The following is a 21,451-nucleotide window of genomic DNA, read 5'->3' on the forward strand; positions in this document are numbered from 1 at the left end:
CTAGTTGGGGCTGGGAGTATTCTTCTGGCCCAGTTAAGATAGAGCAGTATATCACAAACTGTGTGTTGCAGCAGATTCCAGGTGTGTTCTGAGACGCCGGCAAGAGAGGCGCTGGCTGCTTATAGGACGTACCTCTCGCAGTGAGAGGCATGTCCTGTAGGCAGTCAGCTGGTGCCAATGACTTTCCACCTCGCCAGCATCTCTCCTCCTCTCCTCTCCCTGCACCTCCCCTCCTTCAGGATCCCCTACCGGCAAAATGACAGGTTCATGTTCGCGGCTGAAGGGCTCCGCGCATGCGCAGACGTCAACATGATGATGTCAGTCATGCGCGTGACATTATTGCATCGATGTCCGCGCACTTCCAGATGCCTTCCAGCTGGGACACCGGGTTTGGTGTGCCGTGATGCCAAAAAGTTTGTGGGACACTGATATAGAGACCAAGGAAAACCTTGAACTCTCTGGGGGGTGGGGTATGGAGTGAGCTGTAATATGACCTCACACTAGAGAGTTTTAAATTAGTAGTTTGGGTGGAAGATTTGTCTTTTGGGCTATCTCCACCATTAGATCAAGGTCCATCCAAAATGGAAGATCTTTTCCAGGAGACATAACTGATGAAAGTAGTCTTTTGTAAATAAGTTATAAGTGTTACAACTAAGGGCCCAATTCACTAACCTGCCACGGGCTCGCACTGCGGGGAAGGGCAGGAGAGATTCGGGGTGGCAGGCAGGAGAGATCCAGGGACGAGCAGGGCGGCGATTTGTGGTAGAGCAGGCAGGAGAGATCCAGGAAGAGCAGGGCAGCAATTCACAGCAGAGAAGGAAGGAGAGATCCGGGGTAAAGCATCGGGGCGGCAGGCAGGAAAGATACAGGCCAGCAGAGAGCAGGGCTTCAGTGGAGCTGGAGAGTCGGAAAGACATTTGCGACTGGTCCTCATCAGTCGCTTCTTGGGTTGATCAGCCAGCCCAGTCGGTTTCATAAATTTCTTTGGTGAATCTTGTCCCTGTCTACTTTGCATACGTTTCCCTTCATTTGCATGCACAGATTGGAAGCGGATCGCAGGAGAGGTTAGTGAATCAGGCCGGAGGGAAATCTGGTCACAAATGGTACACGATCGGTTTGCTTAGTGAATCTAGCCCATAGTCTAGGTCAGTGGTTCCCAACCCTGTCCTGGAGGAACACCAGGCCAATTGGGTTTTCAGGCTAGCCCTAATGAATATGCATGAAGCAAATTTGCATGCCTATCACTTCCATCATATGCAAATCTCTCTCATGCATATTCATTAGAGCTAGCCTGAAAACCCGATTGGCCTGGTGTTCCTCCAGGACAGGGTTGGGAATCACTGGTCTAGGTTACCATATTTGTGAAGACACATGACCATGCCTTTAGCCTCTCCCCAGCCTCTCCACTGCTTTCCCCCATCCACCCTACACACTAACTCTATCCTTTTCCATCCAGCAGATCCAACTCTCTCTTTTCCCCTTCCATCCAGTGTGTCCCCCCTCTCTCTCTCCCCACTTCTATTCAGTGTGTCGCCCCTCTCTTTCTTGGGTTTCTCCTCACTTCCATCCAGCATCTCCCCTCTGACTCTCCCTCTACCCTTCCATCCAGCATGTCCTCCTTCTCCTTCCATTTAGTGTGCCCCCTCCCCATCCTTCATATGTCTCCCCTCTCTCCATCTATTATCTCCCCTCTCTCCTATCCTTCCATCCAGCATCTCTCTACATCTTTTCTATCCAGTGTCCCATCTTCCTCTCCTCTCCTAACCCTTCCATCCAGCATCTTCTCTGCCCCTTTTCTATCCAGTATGTCATTTTTCTCTCCTCATCCTTCCTTCTCTGTCCCTGATAAGACTGGCCCTAGAGATCCAACACTGTAAGGCTTGTAGAGAGAACTATAAAAGGCACTGCTGGAGCCCAAGAGCTAGTGAGGAGCAGGAAAAAGAGTAGCTTCTTTGTGGGTTTATAGTTTATTAAAATTTGATAAAACGCTTAACATAACATTTCAAAGTGTTGTACAATAAAAATTAAAACTAAAGACATAAACAAAACAAAAATAGACTTACATGGGGGAGGGGGAAGGATAAAGCTAAAAGGATAGTAGGGGAAAAATTACAATTCTTAAAAAATAAAAAACAGAGGAAAGGAACAAAGGAAAAAGATTGGGAAATGTTTAAAATTTGTAAAAGTTGAAAATAGATTAAAAGAGTATGTGATACATCAATCATATGTGTCTTTAAAAAGAAAACATTTTAAGCTACTCTTAAGGAGTTCCAGTTCATTTCAATGTTTGATTTTCCATAAATCTTTAAAAACTACTCTATTTGCCAAACATTTTGAAAATTAATTTTTTTGAAATTTTGCTATTTATCTTCTATTTATCATTTGTAAATCATTCCGTTTATTTAATTGCTGTAAACTGAGTCAAGCCTTCTCTGAATGATGACTTGGTATACAAAGCTAAGCCTTAGTTTATTTTACTCTTGAATTTGTTCAAATTTTGTTCAGCTCTTAAATATAATGGAAGAGAGTTCCAAATAGAGGGTGCCGTTATTGAAAAAATATATGCATGGCGAGTGCCAATTATTTTTAATGATGGGACGTTAAGAGTATGTTGAGATGAGGACCTTAAAGTTCTGGGGGGATCGTATAGAATAAGAATTCTGTCGATAAATGCTGGTGTATTGGTCTGTCGGGTCTTAAATGTAAGAAGAGTGATTTTATAAGTGATCCGATGAAGAATGGGCAACCAGTGAGTGACCTCTTTTGCCAGTAGTAGCTATGCCCATTCTCCTCCATGCTTTTTGGCCTGGGGTTAGTAGGGTGAGTCCCCTTCCTTTCTTCAGAGTCAACTTCTCAAGAATTGATTCCTCATAGGAGCCTGCATCTCATTTCTGGCAGCAGGACACGAATATGCATGCATGCCTAGGAAACAGATGGCTGCTGGAGCAGGGGCTTTGTGTGCAGGTACACAAGTAGGTGCTCCGGACCCATATCATGGAGACATTACACTGACAGCTGGGAAAATCCCTTCCCCAAAGTAGCAGCTTGCATCTGCATGGCTGAAGGGGGCGTGGAGCTCAGGACCCTGGCAAGCTTGAGAGCAGAGCTGGGACTGAAGCTCTTCCAGGGGCTGCAAATATATCATAAGAACATAAGCAGTGCCTCTGCCGGGTCAGACCAGAGGTCCATCCCGCCCAGCAGTCCGCCCCCGCGGCGGCCCAACAGGTCATGACCTGCCTTAATCACCAGAAGGGGCCCCCTTTAGGTTTCTCATCGAAGTCCTATCTTCCCATCAATGTCCTAACCCTCCGGCCTTGCACCTGCACGACCTGGTGAGCTGTCTATACTTATGCAACACCCCAGCACCTCCCTCAGTACCCCACGATCCCCTTTTCCCTCAGGAATCTGTCCAATCCCTGTTTGAATCCCTGTACTGTACTCTGCCGGATCACTTCCTCCGGGAGCGCATTTCATTTGTCCACGACCCTTTGGGTGAAGAAAAACTTCCTTGCATTTGATTTGAATCTATCTCCCTTCAGTTTCTCTGAGTGCCCCCTCGTACCTGTCGTCCCTTTTAGTCTGAAGAACCTGTCCCTGTCCACCCTCTCTATGCCCCTAAGTATTTTGAAGGTCTCTATCATATCATATCAAGGTATGTCTTTTTTGACCCTGAGATGGCTTGGGGGAAATCCACTGCTTATTCATAGGATAAGCAGCATAAATTCTGTTTTACTACTTGGGATCTAGCTAGGTACTTGGGACCTGGGTTGGCTACTGTTGGAAACAGGATACTGGGCTTGATGGACCTTCGGTCTGTCCCAGTATGGCAATTCTTATGTTAATCAATGCAATGCTCTTAATGTCAGCTGTTTACAAAGCACAGCACTTCCTGGACTTTAGAATGTGACCTAAGGGTTTGGGGCATTACCACACAGAAAGACTTTGGGGTGGGGGGTTGGAGAGAGTGAGTTCAAAACCCGGACAAACTCCCCCAGTCCAGGAAACCATCTGGACTGTCCAAACTATCAACTCTGCCCCAGTGCCCCCGCTCCTGATCTGCCACACTCCCCTGCTATTTCAGTACTGAACTCTGCCCCCCGCAGAGAATGAAAACTAGATACTTGCACAAAATGGCTTACCGTGGCCCAGATGCACTAAAGACAGTGATCGTCGCTAAACCTATTTTGACAGCTTTAGCGACGATTGCATTTGCCGACCTGATGCACAAAATGGCTCACCGCATGTTTTTCCCTCTCGATCACTCGTTTTCCAGTCCGGCTATGCAAATTAGCTAAAACCCCATGCAAACTAGCCAAGTGATTGATGCACTAACATTGTTTGGCTATGCCCAAAACAAGCAAGGGTTTTAGTGATCCCCAAAAAATGACAGGTTTAGTGATCCAAAAAAAATGACAGGTGTTGGTAACTGTGTACTGAAAGGTCTGTCTTGGGTTTTTTTAAAAAAAATGGCATATTCCCCTTGTATCCTGTGATACAGAGGGAGGGGCCTTTGGCGTCTGACTCAATCAGGGCCTTAGGCCCCTCCCTGTGCATCACATGATGCACCGGCGAGGGAAAGGCCCGCCGTTTTGGACAGGCAGGCCTCCGAGGAAGATGACCGAGTATCCCTCCTGCTCTCAACTTCCTTGAAATGTGTGGGGGGGGGGGTCCACGGGCTGGGGGGTTCAGGGGCCCTCTGGTGGCAGGAGGGAGTGGGCATTCCTCCTGTCCTTTTTTTAGAGGGGGAAGGGGATAGGGTAGGGGATGTTTGGGGGGGCAATTGGCTTAGGGGGTGGACCTTCAATGGCAGGAGTAGGAATCCCTCCTGCCAATTTTCTGCCACAAGGGGGTGGTCAGCATGGCAGGAGGGAACGGGCATCCCTCCTGACAGTTTTCACTAGAACGAGAGGAAATTCATGGTGCCACATTTGCCAGGGATCATTGTGGAGGGCTGGGGGGGTCTTTTTTATTTTTTTAAATAGGGCAGATATTGTGAGTATGTAACACATACAGCATCTGCACCCATGCAAAAAAAAAAAAAAAAAGTTTCCTGCCCTGAACAGCTGAGTGGCAGGAGGCTGCTTTCTGGGATTCCCCTGCCAGCTCTGCCATGTGTGAGAGTTGCTCTCACACATCGATCAATCAGAGGGGAGAGGCAGGGATTACTATTGTGCCAATGTGAATCATTTGCATGCAAACTTTTTAGTACATCAATAGCTCTTTTTGAATCAGTCAAAAATCGGATTGGCGCAGACCCACAAGGTCTTACCGATCCTCTTTAGTGCATCTAGCCCTAGGTGCTTGAGAGAGACAGAGAGTTTAAGCTTTTGGGGTGGGGGCTCAGGGTTGGCTCAGGGTGCCATCAAAGTTGGCTCAGGGTGCCATAGCCCTTTAAGCCAACCCTGCTGCACAGCAAGTCTTGGCTTCAATGATCAGACAGCAGCAGTCAACCTGATCTACTGGCCAGTGGCTGTGGTGACCTCCACGTGCAGGGAGCCAGCTGACCACATGCATGCTCCCAGTAAATCAGGTGACCTTTGATGCTGCTAGCCCGCGCACGTGTCAGGGTGAGCTTCGCTGCGTCAGCACAGGTAGACACAGCAAGAATCGATGAAGGGAATATGAGACGGTACTCGGACGTCTTGGGAGGACCCTGGGTGGGTAGTTGATCACTGAGAGGGTCCTAAACTCGCACGTGAATGCCGCAGCAACTACTTCCATCCCCGCAGACCCCGTTCCAGTGCAGTTCTCTGTTTCTAACTTGTCTTTTGAGGACCTGTCGCAGCTTTACTTCTCTGGCGTCTCTTTCCCTTTCTCCGCTGCGCCGTTTTTCCAATTTTATTTCAGCATCCCGCCCTCCTCTGACGCAACTTCCTATTTCCGGCAAGGTGGACGCTTCCAAATAGGGGAGGGGAGGGGGTGGGAGGGAGAAAGGTTTGCGCTGGTGGGACCGGGGGCACCGGAGAAGGAAGAGCTGCGGGACTGGTGGTGGGTAATCATGAGTTTGACGGGAGGGGGGGTTCATGGAGAGATGCTGAATCGCGGACAGGGAAGAGAAGGGGGCGAATATGTTGGACCGAGGAGGGAGGAAAGAAGGAGAGGGAGAGCTGGCAGGTTATGAGGAGGAGCGACCAGTCTGCGAATGCGTTTGGGGTAGGGGTTCGGCGTTTGAGAGTGAGAGGGGCAGCCGAATGCGTGTGGCTTGTTGAAGTCTCATTTCTGTACAAGTGGAATTTGTAAATCTAGTTCTAAATTTATACCTGTGTTGCAGGTGAGTTAAGAGGCTTGCACAAGTTCACAATGGGATTTGAACTAGGGTTGTGGTGACCTAGGCTGGGCTTAGTGCAGAAATTAGTAGGTTGTCCCAAAGCCCTCCACAGAAGGCAGTATTTTGTTCAGGCTTGGGATATCTTGTATCGTGGGGGTGCGGGGCAATTGCCTTGTTTTACATCTCTGGCTCTTAGCCTACTGCTCTAACCACTGCCTTATTCTTCGCCAACACAGGATCATTGATGCTGCAAGGCCACTACTTTTTGGGGGTACTTACAGTGGATATGCATGGGCATTAGGTATCCACTCCTGTCTCCCCTTTCTTCTTCCTTCCCCCTCTAGTTAGGGTGACCTTAGCTGTATCTGTTTGGTGGAGGATCAGCTTATGTGCATGGTGCCTGCATCAGTGACTGCGTTCTGAGTTGCTGACAGCCAAACTTTAGTCTCAACCGGCTAAAGAAAGGTGTGTCCAACCTGGGTGGGCCTAGAACCTCTTGTGGCTATGGCCCCTACACAGGATGCTTTTTCTTTGAAGGTCTGGAGACACTCTCATATCTGTCACTTAGAAGCAATAATGCATAATTAAAACCTTTGTCATCCCTGGGTGTCCCTTTTACCTCTTGATCATCTAATGTACCTCATTAGATGATCAAGAGGTAAAAGGGACACCCAGGGATGACAAGATTATAGAGATACTCAATAAATTCTTTGCTTCAGTCTTCACTGAAATATATTGGGAGATTACAGGGGTTCAAGGAAGGTTTAGATAGGTTCCTAAAGGATAAGGGGATTGAGGGGTACAGATAGAAGTAGAGGTAGGTTAGAGAAATGGTCAGGAACCACTTCACAGGTCATAGACCTGATGGGCCGCCGCGGGAGCGGACTGCTGAGCGCGATGGACCTCTGGTCTGACCCAGTGGAGGCAACTTCTTATGTTCTTATTTCCTGCCAAAAATGGTGTTTAAAGTTAATTAGAGGAATTGAAACAAATTTTTGTAAACCTGGAAGATGTAATAGGGCAAGCTGACAAACTAAATAGCAGCAGATCATCTTGATTGGATGGTATACACCCCCAGTATACTGATAAACTACAAATTACTAATTTATAGATCTGCAATTTAATTTTTGAGTTCTAGCTTTTAAAAAAAATCCAGCATGGTACCTGAAGATTAGGGCAACCTAATGCCATTTTTAAAATGGATTTCAGAGCTGACATGGGGAATTAGAAATGATGAACATGTCAACTGCACAGTAGAATGGTGCAGTTTTTTTTTTTTTTTTTAAAGGCTTATTGAGGCTGGCTGGATATCTGTTACCTGTAATCTTCACGTGCTGCCATGTTTTTTTTTCTATTGGGTTCATGTGTGGGATTGATTGACTGGCACTAAGACATTTCCCTCCTTTTTTTTGCTGAAGCACTCCATTGTTGTCTTTGCTTCTGCACTTAGGGTCATTGTGCTAATGAAAGGTGAATCTTCTCCGAAGTCCTAGATGTATGGCAGCCCAAAATTGTCAGCTGCTGATGAGGCAGGATTAGTAAGGTCATTAGACATTACTAATACTGTACTTCAAAGTTCATTTTGATCTCATGTAATACAAAAAAAAAAAAAAATCATACACCATATATACTCTAATATAAACTAAGATTTTTGGGCCAAAACCTTGGTTTATATTTGGGTCACCTCCCAGACCTGTTGCAGGCCTCCACTGAGCCTGCCTTAAGACTTGGTGGTCAGTGGTGACTGGGACAGGTAGAATCCCTCTTGCCTCCTGTCCTGGCCAACTCTCACCACACTCCCTCACTCCAGATTAGTAAATATGGTACCTTTTAAAATACCTGGAGGTCCAGCGGTGAATTGGGGCAGGAGCGATCTTCCTACGCTCCTCTTCAGTGTAGACTTGCTATCTGAATGACTGCCACAACTTCCTGCGTCAGCCATTCAGATAGCTGTGCATGGGGCAGGAGCGTCGGAAGATTGCTTCTGCTCACCACCAGGGATTTTAAAGGTATCATATTTACTAATCAAGAAGGCGGGAGGGAGGTGAAAATTGTTAGAGTTGGTCAGGACAGGAGGCAGGAGGGATTCCTCCTGTCCTGGCCCACTGCTGGTCCACCAGGTTTTATGGCAGCCTCAGTGGAAGCCTTCAAGGCATCTGGAAGAGGGAGATGGGGAACAGGGTGCAGGGCAGGAAGGGAGGGGGATCCAGATGCCAGGCAAGGGAGGTAGTGAGGGAGGGAGTTGGGTGTAGAGCCTGGCAGGGCTGAGCAGGGCACTTGAATATGAACCCCCCTGGTTTATATTCAAGTCAAACTTTTTTCCTTCTTTTTTTGGGGGGAAAAAGGTTACCTTGGTTTATATTTGGGTTGGTTCTCTTCCTACTACTGTGTCTGCAGAATCATTTCTGGGACTTCTTTTTAAGAAATTTTGGTCCCGATGTTCTGAACTTACTGTGCCTTTAATGATCAACGCTAAACCAATTCTAACAAGTTTAGTATCAAAGTATTTTAGCTTCCAATGTACATAATAACTCTGTGCAGTCTTTTCTTGGGGATCTGGTCACCTAGATTGAGAAGGCATAAAGGTACCTATTTGCAGCCTAGACACACAAGAGGTGCCAGTGGGGTTGAACGAAAAGTAATACTTCTATAATTTATCACTGCTACACATGTTAATTTGTTTTTTGAAATCTCTTCCTTCACTTCAGTTGGTTAGAGGTGCTGTGTGACGAGGTTGTTTTGCTATTTCTAGTGAAATGGAACATGAAGTGAGTGCTTGTTGTGATAGACTTTCTGATGGAATCCCTCCAGTTAAACTTAATGCTGCTCTCAGGTTGTTTATGCTGGTGATTGTATTGATATGAGTGCTGTGGCAAAAAAAAAAAGTATTGTGAACTGGGAAGGGCTGATTTGTGGAATCAAATAAAAGTGGATGACCTATGATAGAAATTATCGAGTCTCACATGGGAATGACAAACATCTAAACTAGTCTAAGTGTTGTAGGAAGGAGGGAGAGTGGCACGATGGACTTGGAAGGGAGGGAGCTCAAACTTCAGACAAAGGATGGAAGCGTATAGGGAGGGGGCATGAACTTGGGACACAGATTGGAGGGATGGAGGAGAGCATGAGCCATAGGATGGAAGAATGGATGGAGTGATGGGAAGAGATGCTGAGATGGGGGAGGGCATAGAAAGGGAGAATTGTGTCTGAGTGAGAGGGAAAGAGAGACGGTGCACATGGGGAGATGAAGAAAGAGGAGCATTGTTGGACATGGTGGTGGGAGAGTAGTGAGGTAGAGATGCATGGGGAAGAGAAAGATGAGAGGGAGTAATATTGGATGTGGTGGTGTAGAGGGAAGAATGGGATGGATGGAAAGGGATACAAGAGGAGGTGGAGAAAGTGGAAAGAATACAAGGATCCGAGTTACATACAATTTAACTTAAGAACGGTTTTAAAAAACGGAACCCGTTCTTAACCCAGAGACTGCCTGTAGTTTTGAAATCGCCTATTATTATTGTGATATCCAGTTTGTTAGCCTTCCTGATGTCAAATATTGTAACATTTCAGCATCTGTTCATCCTGGTCAGGCAGATGGTAGTATACTCCTATCACTATTAGGGCTGTACATCGAATATAATTTTTAATCACATGATTAATTGCAATTAACATTTTTAATCACATGATTAATCACTATTTAAAAGCACCCCTTGTACAGTGCAATATAGAGATAGCAGATGTAAATTCTCAAAATTGACATTTTAATGAAAGTAAAAATAAAATAATTTCTTACATTTGTTATCTTGTGATTTTCTTTCTAATCTTCATTTCCTGCCTCTGGTTCTGCATCTCTGTGCTCTCAGCACAGTTCTGTCCAGCACAAGCAGATTGGGGGATGGGCAGTGGCATCAGCAGCTTGTCGATGGGTTAGGGTTAGCGTAGCGACACCAGCAGCTCACTGCTGGGGGAGGGCAGCGGTACCAGCAGCAGCACTAGCAACTCTGGAGGATGGTTAATGGGAACAGGATTGTTAAGCAGGACTGATGTTAGACCTGCTGGGGCCCAGGGCAGAAATTAAGGAGGGGGACCCTAAATTAGAACTTCTCCTCCTGACCCCTCCCCAATTTTCCCATCCACCAAAGCCTTTCCATCCAGTATCACTGTCTCCCTCCCCACCACCCTTGGGTTCACCGTCTCTCTTTCTTCCCACCTGCCCTCCCATCCAGCATCTCCCTTCCTTCCTCCCACTACCACCAAATCCACCATCTCTCCACTTTTCTTTCCAAATGCCCTCCCACCCAGCATCTCTCTCTTCCTCCTTCTTCCAGTAATGTTAGGGGGGGTCAAGCAGGGCAGCTCCAGGGTGGGGTGGGGGAGGCGATAGGCGGGATGATCTTCTCTTTCGCCCTGCTTGGTCTGACGCCCTCTCCAAGAGCTCACCATTTATAATTCAAGAGGATCGTAAGCGGGCCAGCTGTTGTCTGTATATCGTGCACGCACACAACACAAGCACAACAGCTGAGCCGGGACTTTTTTGGTTTTATTTTAATGGGCTCAATTATTGTGCTGTGTTGTGTACTCGCACAACACACACACACACTAAAACCGGGTACTCCAGCAGAGCTCCCCTTCACCCCCATGGACAGCCATTCTTTTGAAGCCAGTCAGCGCCCTGCCGATGCCACTGGCATACCCCTGCCCATGATGCCGACACCCCCCTCCCCCATACTAAATAAATCGGCAGGAGGGATGCCCATTCCCTCCTGACACAGTCCAGGCTCCCCACCTTGGCCCCCCTCAACCTGGCTGCACGACCAACCAAATCTCCCTGTACCTTTTCTTAGAAGATCCAGCAGGAGGGCTGACAACTCCCTCCTGCCGGCAGACCTACCTCTTTGAAATGATGGAACTTCCTCTTCCTGGTGTATCCTGGGATGCACTGGAAGGGGCCTAAGGCCCTGATTGGCTTGGAGCCTTTTGCACCTGAGCCAATCAGGAGGGTCTGCAAGCAGGAGTGAGTGAGCGAGTATCTCTCCTGCTGAGTCTTTTAAAAAAGGTACGGAGGAGTTGTGGAGGGGGTTGTACAGCCAGATGGGAGGACCCTGAGGCAGTAGGCATCCCTTTTATGATACTAGCTACATGCCCTATTATCAAATCTCCCACTATAAAGGCCGTCATAACCTTCCCTCCTGGGCAGAAGTCATTGGCGATACTTTAGTAGTAGTGGTAATACCTGGAAATGATGAATCCCTTTCATCTTTTGGATCATCTCTTTGTGTTGACTAATCCTAGCCATTTAGGGAAGCTGGCCTCTTAAGGCTTCTGTTGCAAGATGGAATGGTGCAAGTATCTCCTGGGTATATTTTGGGTACGGTAAACAGCCTTTTTTTTTAGCGAGCCTACTTCTCTAGGGAGGTGGCTTCTTCGTGAGTGGAGTCCTGAGCGGTACCGCCTGACAAGATTTGGGCAGCCATGTGATCCACTCTTCATGCTTTTACTAAATTTTGTAGAGTGGATGTGGTAGCTTATGTGGATACTGCTATTGGGTCTTGTGTTTTGTCTGCAGGCTCCTTTATCCCACCTTAGACTCAGGGAATTGCTTTGGTACATCCCACTGGTCATAACTTGTATGCCTTTTCAACTAGAAGGGAAGATTAGGTACTTATTTGACGATCATTGTTCTAGTAGAAAGCCATACAAGTCTTTATCTCCCTCTCTGTAAAAAAAAATTTCATATCGTTTGCTTACTGTCTCAGGCACAGGTGTTCTGGGCCTACGCTTGATCTGCTGCTGCTCGGGGTATGCAGAGTGTTGGATTTCCTGGACAGCTCAGCAATTGCTGTGTGGCATTAGCCTCTGCAGGAGAGGGGGCCTAATGCTACATAGGTAAAATTCTTCCTGCTTTATGAAAAAAATAAAAAAAATCAAATACATGAAATAAGAGTTCATCTCTGCCTGATATGGGTGCATGGTTGTTATTTCAGTGTTAGTGCCTATTGCACTGTGGCATAGTCTTGTTATGTTTATTTTTTAATTGATTTCTTTTCTTTATGGTCAAAAGCATACCCCTCCTCTTTTGACTTTCTAGTGTTTCTCGACTGCTTTGGTATGAACTGAGGAATACAGAGCAGGTCGGAGGAGCTGGAGCTGGAAAAAATCTGAAATATTACCAGGAACAATTTACATTAAATCCACACCTATACGTATGGATACTAAAATAAAATTATTAGGCGTCACCTTAGATAGCGAACTTACATTTCATGACCACATAAGTTCTGTTGTAAAAACTTGTTTCTTCAAATTACATATCATTCGTTCCCTCAGATCTATTTTAACTACTGACTCGATTAATACCTTAATTCATTCTTTAGTCATTTCCCACTTAGACTACTGTAATTCTCTTTTAAATGGACTCCCCCAAAAAGAACTTCGACGGTTGCAACTCATTCAAAATACCGCAATCAAACTCATTTACAGAATTGGTAAGTTCGATCACGTCACTCCTTTTCTTAAAGAGGCTCATTGGCTCCCAGTCACCCATCGGATAATTTATAAAATCATACTGCTTACTGCATACTGCCACAAGGCGAGGGGAATCAAACAGAGCCTCAAGGGATGATAGCCCAGGAGGAGACCGGTAGGGCTAGAAAACCCAGAGGAGAAGCTGGGGAGAGGGGTGGCGGAAATGTGGAGAAACCGAAAGCTGCGAGAGTAAAGGCTAAGGGCAAAGCAGAAGCACAGGAAACAGGAGAACTGCCCGAAATTCAAGGGGAGGCGGCCCAGGTAAATACGGAGGTGGAGGAAAAACGACGGGACCTGCGGTGCTTATACGCCAATGCAAGAAGCCTCATGGCCAAGATGGGTGAACTAGAGGCCGTAGCCAAGGGGGAGGAACTGGATATAATTGGAATTACAGAAACATGGTGGACAGAGGAGAATCAATGGGATGTGGCGCTGCCAGGGTACAAGCTCTACAGGAGGGACAGGACCCACAAGAAGGGGGGAGGCATAGCACTATATATAAAGGACTCTATCTACTCGGTCGGGATGGATATGGCAAAGAAAGCAGAGGGGCTGGAATCGCTATGGGTCAAATTGCCGGGAAACAAGGGTACAGGCATAAAACTGGGGTTGTACTATCGCCCACCTGGTACGCCGGAGGAAATCGGACACGACTTGGAAGCTGAACTGAGACAAGAATGCAGGACTGGAAGTGTAACAGTGATGGGGGACTTCAACTACCCGGGGATTGACTGGAGTATGGGTCACTCCAACTGCACTAAGGAAACAGGATTTGTAGAAGCTGTGAGGGACTGCTTCATGGAGCAACTAGTCAAGGAACCGACGCGAGGGAGTGCTACTCTTGACCTCATCTTAAACGGATTAGGGGGGCCTGCAAGAGGGGTAGAAGTGGGAGGACCACTAGGCAACAGTGACCACAACGCGATCCGATTCACATTAGAAAAGGGGACACCCACAGTAAAGAGGACCGCAACAACTGCGCTCAACTTCAGGAAAGGGAACTATGCTGCTATGAGGGAAATGGTGGGGAGGAAGCTCAAAAACGTCCTTAAGATGGAGACTGTAGGAAGCGCCTGGACCCTATTCAGGGACACCCTGCAGGAAGCACAAAAAATGTACGTCCCAAGTTTCAGGAAAGGCGGCAAGAACAAGCGGTCAAAGGACCCGGTTTGGATCTCAACAGAAGTAAAGAGGGCAATAAACGACAAGAAAGTGTCCTTCCGGAGATGGAAAAAGGACCCAACGGAGGAAAATCACCAGGCGCACAGGAAATGCCAAAAGGAATGCCACCGAGAGGTTAGAAAAGCAAAAGGGAAATATGAAGAGGGGCTGGCCAGGGAGGCGAAAAACTTCAAGGCATTCTTCAGTTACGTAAAGGGGAAGCGACCAGCGAGAGAGGAGGTGGGGCCGTTGGACGATGGGGATAGGAAGGGAGTGATCAAGGAGGATAAAGAGGTAGCTGAGAGGTTGAACACGTTCTTCTCGTCGGTTTTCACGAGAGAAGACACATCTAATATACCGGACTCAGAGGAGCTCATGAGTGGGGAACAGGCTGAAAAATTAGAACACATAGAGGTAAGTAAGGAGGATGTCCTCAAGCAGATAGACAGGTTAAAATGCGGCAAATCGCCGGGCCCGGACGGGATCCATCCAAGGGTTCTGAAAGAACTAAGACAAGAAATAGCGGGCACAATCCAGCATGTTTGCAACCTATCCTTGAAAACTGGAGAGGTACCAGAGGACTGGAAATTGGCGAATGTCACACCTATCTTCAAGAAGGGATCGAGGGGAGACCCCGGAAACTACAGGCCGGTGAGCCTGACTTCAATTATAGGAAAGATGGTGGAAGCTATGATCAAGGATGGTATTTGCGAGCATATCGAGAGATATGGCCTACTGAGAACAAGCCAGCATGGATTCTGTAAGGGAAGGTCATGCTTAACGAACCTTCTGTACTTCTTTGAGGGAATAAGCAGTCGGGTGGACAATGGGGAACCTATAGACATCATTTACCTTGATTTTCAAAAGGCTTTCGACAAGGTGCCACATGAAAGGCTGCTTAGGAAACTGTGGAACCACGGGGTGGGAGGGGATGTGCACAGATGGATCGAGCACTGGTTGTCGGGTAGACTGCAGAGGGTCGGAGTAAAGGGACAATACTCTGACTGGCGGGGAGTCACGAGCGGTGTGCCACAGGGATCGGTGCTGGGGCCGTTACTCTTCAACATATTTATCAATGACCTGGAAAAAGAGGCAAAGTGCGAGGTTATAAAATTTGCAGACGATACCAAACTGTGCGGCAGAGTTAGGTCTAGGGAGGAGTGTGAGGACCTGCAAAGGGACCTGGACAAGCTGGAAGACTGGGCAAACAAATGGCAAATGCGCTTTAACGTGGAAAAATGCAAGGTCATGCATATAGGTAAAAAGAACCCGTTGTTCAAATACAAATTGGGGGGGGCATTATTGGGAGACAGCAGTCTTGAGAGAGACTTGGGTGTGCTGGTAGATGCATCACTGAAGCCATCTGCACAGTGCGCAGCAGCCTCGAAAAAAGCCAACAGGATGCTGGGCATCATAAAGAGGGGCATAACAACCAGGACGCGGGAAGTCATCATGCCATTGTATAGAGCTATGGTGCGTCCACATCTGGAATACTGCGTTCAATATTGGTCGCCGTACCTCAAGAAGGACATGGCAGTGCTTGAGAGAGTCCAAAGGAGAGCAACGAAACTGGTAAGAGGGCTGGAACACTGCCCATACGCCGAGAGGTTGGATAGGCTGGGGCTATTCTCTCTGGAAAAAAGGAGGCTCAGGGGAGATATGATAGAGACCTTCAAGATCATGAGGGGCATAGAGAGGGTGGATAGGGACAGATTCTTCAGACTGAAGGGGACAACAAGTACGAGGGGGCATTCGGAGAAACTGAAGGGAGATAGGTTCAAAACAAATGCAAGGAAGTTTTTTTTTCACCCAAAGGGTCGTGGACACTTGGAATGCGCTACCGGAGGAAGTGATCAGGCAGAGTACGGTACAGGGATTCAAACAGGGATTGGACGGATTCCTGAGGGATAAAGGGATCGTGGGATACTGAGAGAGGTGCTGGGATGTAACACAGGTATAGAAAGCTAACCAGGTAATAAGTATAGAAACCTAACCAGGTAGTGCATGTGCAAGACCGGAGGGTTAGGACTTCGATGGGAAGATAAAACTCAATGGGAAACCAAGGTGGCAAGGGGGCCCCTTCTGGTGTCTCAGACAGGCCGTGACCTGTTCGGGCCGCCGCGGGAGCGGACTGCTGGGCAAGATGGACCTGTGGTCTGACCCAGCGGAGGCACTGCTTATGTTCTTATGTTCTTATGTTTTAAAATTAAACATTCTCACCAGCCCCTATTTCTAGATAAACTATTAATCCCCCAAAGTTCTTCTCGTTCCTTAAGATCAACTGATCAAAAACTGCTTTTCATTCCTTCTTTAAAAGAATCCTACTACACTAGGAATACTAACTTTGCTATAACTGCCCCCACATTATGGAACTCTCTCCCTCAATTTCTTCGGGATGAAATCCAATTACCAAAATTTAAGACTAATCTTAAAACTTATCTATTTCAAGATGCCTTTGCCAAATCTTAATCTTTTCTTGGTTTACTTGTTGATCTCTTTCTCAAAACTAACCTTCTCTTCAGCGCATATCTCTCATACCATGCACCCTTACCCCTCGTGTTATATCCCTTCCCTCTATCTCATTTCTTCTAAGATTATGTAACTTTTCCCTTCCTCCCCACTCATCCTCACTGTCAGGTTTGTCCGTATGTTTTATATGTTTTTTTTTTCATTTTTTTTTTATTTATTTTATTTTTCTTACTAATCTTTCTAATACACCATTAAATAATTCTTCCTTTCCTATTTCAAATTTTATTGTTAACCGGTCAGATATTTGTTTTATGATCGGGATATTAAAAACCAATAAACTTGAAACTTGAAAATGTAGATAATTCCTTGTACACAAACTTGCAATTAGGGGTACACAACCCATTGGACAAGACTCGTATGCTTTTCTGCTAGAAAGAAGGTTATCAAGGTAAGTACTTAATCTTCCCTTCGGCAGTTAGTGATCTGTAAGCTGTCACTAAAATTGTCTGTAGTACCTAAAGATTGTAGGGTGGCCAATGTTATGCTGATTTTTTAAAAAAGGGGTCCAGGAATGATCTGGAAAATTACAGACTGGTAAGCCTGACTTCAGTGCCGGGCAAAATAGTAGAAACTGTTATAAAAAATAAAATTATGGAACATAGTTTAATAGGACAGAGTCAGCATGAACATAAGAATTGCCGCTGCTGGGTCAGACCAGCAGTCCATTATGCCCAGCAGTCTGCTCATGCGGCGGCCCTTAGGTCAAAGATCAGTGTCCTATTTGAATCTAGCCTTTATCCCAGGACAAGCAGGCAGGCTATTCTCACATATAGGTGGCATCATCAGCAGAGCCCGGATGCGGAAGTGCGCAAGCAGACTTGCTTGAAGAAACTAGAAGTTTCGAGTCGATCGCACCGCGCATGCGCGAGTGCCTTCCCGCCCAGCGTAGGGCGCGTCTCAGTTCTCAGTTTTCCACAGAGCTGAGAAGTCCGTCTTTGACTCTCTGCGTTTAACTTCGTTCCTTCGTGCCTTCTCTGAACCGCGGTTTGTATTTTTTCTTCACGAATCGCTGTTCTTACTTTATTTCTTTTATTTCTAGTTTAAAAAAAAAAAAATTTTCAATCTTCCGTCCGACTGCCGGGGCAGGCTGCTCTGCCGCAGCCCAAGGGCTTCGATTATGCGGTTGTCGTTTTTCCCTCTTATGTCCCGGCCTGTAACGGGCTTCAAGAAGTGTATCCAGTGCCAGCGTGCGATTTCCCTTACGGGCCCACACCATCGGTGCCTCAAGTGCTATGGGCCAGAACATCAACCGATGTCGTGCGAGCGCTGTGCTACTCTTCAACCTTGAGCCCTTAAACGTCGTCGTCTTTTGGTGGAAAAGCTTTTCGAGATGGATTCTTCCTCCGATCCCTCGACTTCGAAGGCGACCTCGGCCTCACCTTCGACCGAGACTCCTCCTGCTTCTACTGCTTCCACCTTGAGCATCATCAGACCTTCGTCGTTTGCAGTGGCTCTCTCTTCGACGACATCTGCTGTATCTTCTCCTGTTGCCTCAGGTCAGATAGCTCAGCAGAAAGTTCCAGCAGTGGTGCTCAAAGTGCCTAAGACTTCCAAGTTGAAGCACATTTACACTGCCTCGGTGGAACCTCCAGCCAAAGCAGGTCCGGTTTCAGATGTGGATCCATCCTTGCCGGCTTCTTTCCAGACCATGTTGGAGAAGAAATTCATTCAGTTCCTTACTAATATGGGACCAAAGCTTCTTCCTCTCATCCAGCTTGGACATTCTGCAGACTCCTGTGAGGTCGAGTCGCTTCCTTTGTCTCAGTCTGAGCTTACACACTCTAGCTATCTGAACTGAGGAGACGCGCCCTACGCTGGGCGGGAAGGCACTCGTGCATGCGCGGTGCGGTCGACTCGAAACTTCTAGTTTCTTCAAGCAAGTCTGCTTGCGAGCTTCCGCATCCGGGCTCCGCTGATGACGTTACCCATATGTGAGAATAGCTGCCTGCTGTCCCTGGATAACACCTGTTACGGTAAGTAACTGTGCTTACCTGCGTATGTTCTGGTCCAGCAGGAACTTATCTAACCTTTTCTTGAATCCCTGAAGGGTGCTTTCCCCTATGGGTACAGCCAAGGGAGGTCTTGCCTCACCAAATTGCTTGATTTGTTTAGAGGTGTGGAAAAACATGTATATAAAAGTGAGCCAGTTGATGTAGTTTATCTAGATATTCAGAAAGCTTTTGACAAAGTTCCTCAGAGTCATGGGATAGGAGGCAGTGTTCTGTTGTGGATTTAAAATTGGTTATTGGACAGAAAACAGAGGGTAGGGTTAAATGGCCATTTTTCTCAGTGAAGGAGGGTAAATAGAGGAATGCTGCAAGGATCTTTACTTGTATTGGTACTATTTAAAATATTTATAAATGATCTGGAAATTGGAATGACAAGTAAGGTGATTAAATATGCAGATGAGACACAATTATTCAAAGTTGTTAAAACACATGAGGCCTCTGAAAAAATTGTTGGAAGACCTTAGGAAATTGGAAGACTGGACATCCAAATGGTAGATGAGATTTAATGTGGACAAATGCAAAGTGGGAAGAATAATCCTAATCATAGTTACCTGATGCTAGGGTCCACCTTAGGAGTCAGCATCCAAGAAAAAAATTCTGGGTGTTATTGTAGACACTACGCTGAAATCTTCTGCCCAGTGTGCTGCTATGGCTGTAAAAGCAAACAAGATGCTAGGAATCATTAGGAAAGGGATGGCAAATAAGACTGGGAATGTTGCATTCTTGCCTTGAATATATTGCACACAGTTCTGGTCACCCTATCTAAAAAGATATAGCAGAAGTAGAAAAGATTCAAAGAGTGACCAAAATGATAAAGGGGATTGAACTCCTTGTATGAGGAAAGACTAAAGAGGTTGGGACACTATAGCTTGGAAGAAGGGGGGGAGGGGGCTATGATTGATGTCTATAAAATCCCAAGTGGTGTAGAATGAGTAAGAGTGAAAGTACTTTTTGAAAGGGTGAAAAATCGAAAGATAAGGGGACACTCAATGAAATTACATGGGAATAATTTTAAGAGAAATAGAGAAAATATATATATTTATTTTTTTTACTCAAAGAATAATTAAGCTCTGGAACTCATTGCCAAAGAATGTGGTTACAGTTGTTAGTGTAGCTGAGTTTAAGAAAGGTTTGGACAAGTTCCTGGAGGAGAGGTCCATAGTTTGATATTGTGGAGGACATGGGGGAATCCACTGCTTGCCTTGGATTGGTAGCCTCAAATGTTGCTTCTATTTGGGTTTGTCATGTACTGGTGACCTGGACTGGAAAAAGGATATTGGGCTAGATAGACCATTGTTCTTATGTTGGCACAACATTCTTGTAGGTGGCATGGTGGCTAAAGCCTTATAGGCTACCTAAGAATAGCATTTTTCATAGTGGTAGCATGCTTAGCCTGCTTGCTGGCAGGCAGTATCCTTAAAAGCTACATGGTACAGTGTTAAATGCTCTGTGATGATAGTAGCCACGGTGGATGCCATTTAGTGGCAACACCATTATATATAGCAAAATAGTAGCATCTTGGTATTCTGCAGAGTGGCAAACCTCTTTATATGTGGCATAGTTGAGGTGTCATGTGTATCCCAGTTCCAGCTTCCTTCATGCTGCATGATGGCAGCTGCCTTATCCACTACTCGGTAGCAGCATTCTTCATCACTGCATGGTGCAAGCGTAATTATATGCTGCATAGTAATAATGTTCTTATCTGCTGCATGATGGTGGCATCTTTATATGTTGCAAGGTGGCAGAGACTTTTCAGCGAGGTTAATTCAGCACCCTTTATTCTTTTAGCTGCATGGTACTGACACTCTCCTATTTTATGACGCATTGGCAGTAGGCTGAGTATTTTCAGTGGCCTCATTGGCTCTAAAGTGGCAGCAGCCTTCTCTGTTATGTGACAAAATGCCAGCTCCAACTTCTACTGCTCTGCAGCAACAGTTACGTAATACGTGGCTTTGTGTCAGCCTCCACCATATCTGTGCCCTCATGGACTTTGTGGGTTCCAGTCTCTGATTCTCTGTGGTGCCACTTCCACAGGGGGGGCATAATGGTAACTGCCTTGGAGGGTGCACAGTGGCAATCCAAGGGAGGCATGCTGACATCACTTGGCTTCCCTCACTACAGTTTCCTATTGGGCTGGACAGGAACATCTCATCTTTGGTATGCTGTTTTGGCTCCTAACAGGACCAGTGTTTTTGTTTGCTTTTTACTGACAGCATCTTAAGATGAGACGTCTGCCTCTATCGTGTAGTTCCAACTTTCTCGTATATTTGGGACTGGCCCAACCTCAGTTCTACCATTCTAGATGATGGCTTTAGTGGAGTCTGCCTCTTCTATTTGAGGTTCTGTTTTATCAGGACCCTCACTACTGCTCTGCATGCAGTTATTTCTTGCCTGTAGCATGTTCTATCTTGAGCAGTTTCCCATGTCCTTTTAGCAACAACTTCTTTTGTTGTTCTTTGGTTTGACTGCAATGTGATTTACTCATCAGCTTGAAGGTTGGCATCTTGCCTTTGCAACCTGCTGAGTTGCCATGACGACACACATTCAGTGCTTGCTCATAACACACCTTCGCTACAGAGAGAGATAGTTGGGTTACAAGTGCCATCCTAACACATGGCTTCATGCTCTTCCATCATCGTGTGAGGATTGGACACCTCTGTTTCATAGTTCTTAGCTGTCCACAAATGTAGCTTCAGGAGATAGCATACCCAGATGTGACTTGCATGTGATTGGTGCTATCCACAGATGTGGATTTTGGATGCAGCAGCTGCAGATAACTTCATATATAGAGGTTGTGAAGTGACTGTATATGTGTGGGCCACAGGCATATCTAAGAAGTTGATTTTACAGGAGTGGCCTTGGCTGCAGCTTATTCAGTTCTACATCTGATACAGTAGCCTCCTGTATGATGTCATTTGCCACAACCTATTCTTTTTTTTTCTACAGAGAAGTTTACAATGTAAAT

The 21,451-nt window shown here is 46.3% G+C and overlaps 1 protein-coding gene across 4 annotated transcripts in view; it reads left to right on the forward strand.

The window, feature by feature from the left end:
• The first annotated feature begins 5,575 nt into the window (after nucleotides 1–5,575).
• Nucleotides 5,576–21,451, forward strand: part of CEP78 (centrosomal protein 78) — a 160,466-nt gene continuing 144,590 nt past the window's right edge. For 2 of the 4 annotated variants that reach the window (XM_033927098.1, XM_033927124.1), the window contains exon 1: nucleotides 5,909–5,988. The gene's annotated coding sequence lies outside the window, so the exon portion shown is untranslated. Of the gene's footprint in view, nucleotides 5,658–5,908; nucleotides 5,989–6,099; nucleotides 6,272–21,451 lie in introns of those variants that run through there. The other 2 variants (XM_033927115.1, XM_033927106.1) reach the window with 2 other exon arrangements.

The sequence above is a fragment of the Geotrypetes seraphini genome, chromosome 1, assembly GCF_902459505.1.
Source record: "Geotrypetes seraphini chromosome 1, aGeoSer1.1, whole genome shotgun sequence".
NCBI lineage: Eukaryota > Metazoa > Chordata > Amphibia > Gymnophiona > Dermophiidae > Geotrypetes > Geotrypetes seraphini.